Source organism: Plasmopara halstedii, assembly GCF_900000015.1.
Source record: "Plasmopara halstedii genome assembly, contig: Scaffold_2103, whole genome shotgun sequence".
Classification (NCBI taxonomy): Eukaryota; Oomycota; class Peronosporomycetes; order Peronosporales; family Peronosporaceae; genus Plasmopara; species Plasmopara halstedii.
This window is the reverse complement of record NW_020189011.1, coordinates 360-713: the sequence shown is the minus strand read 5'-3', so window position 1 is coordinate 713 and position 354 is coordinate 360.

Here is a 354-nt window from a genome sequence, read left to right as displayed (position 1 = left end):
CGATGAGCACAAACGTCGCACTCCGCGCACGCTTTCAGTGCCGAGTGGCCTCGTTGAGAATGTGGTCGACTATGAGTCTGACACTCCTTTCCCGCATGGGATAACGAGGAAGACGAGCTGCGCCAGCGGCGCGATACGAGCCCTGCTCGCGCCTTGCGGACCCCATGTCCGCTCCCTGACTTCTCGTCAACTGAGGAACGTTTTGTAATCACCAATGCCCTCGACGGGGAATAGAGGCGGCAGCTTAGAGCTGCCCATAAGGCGGCTCTAAAGCACGCCCATCCACGGTCAATCATTGACCCTCGTGTGAAATATGGCTTCCGCCCTGCGGATCCTGCTTTGAAAGCGAAGAAC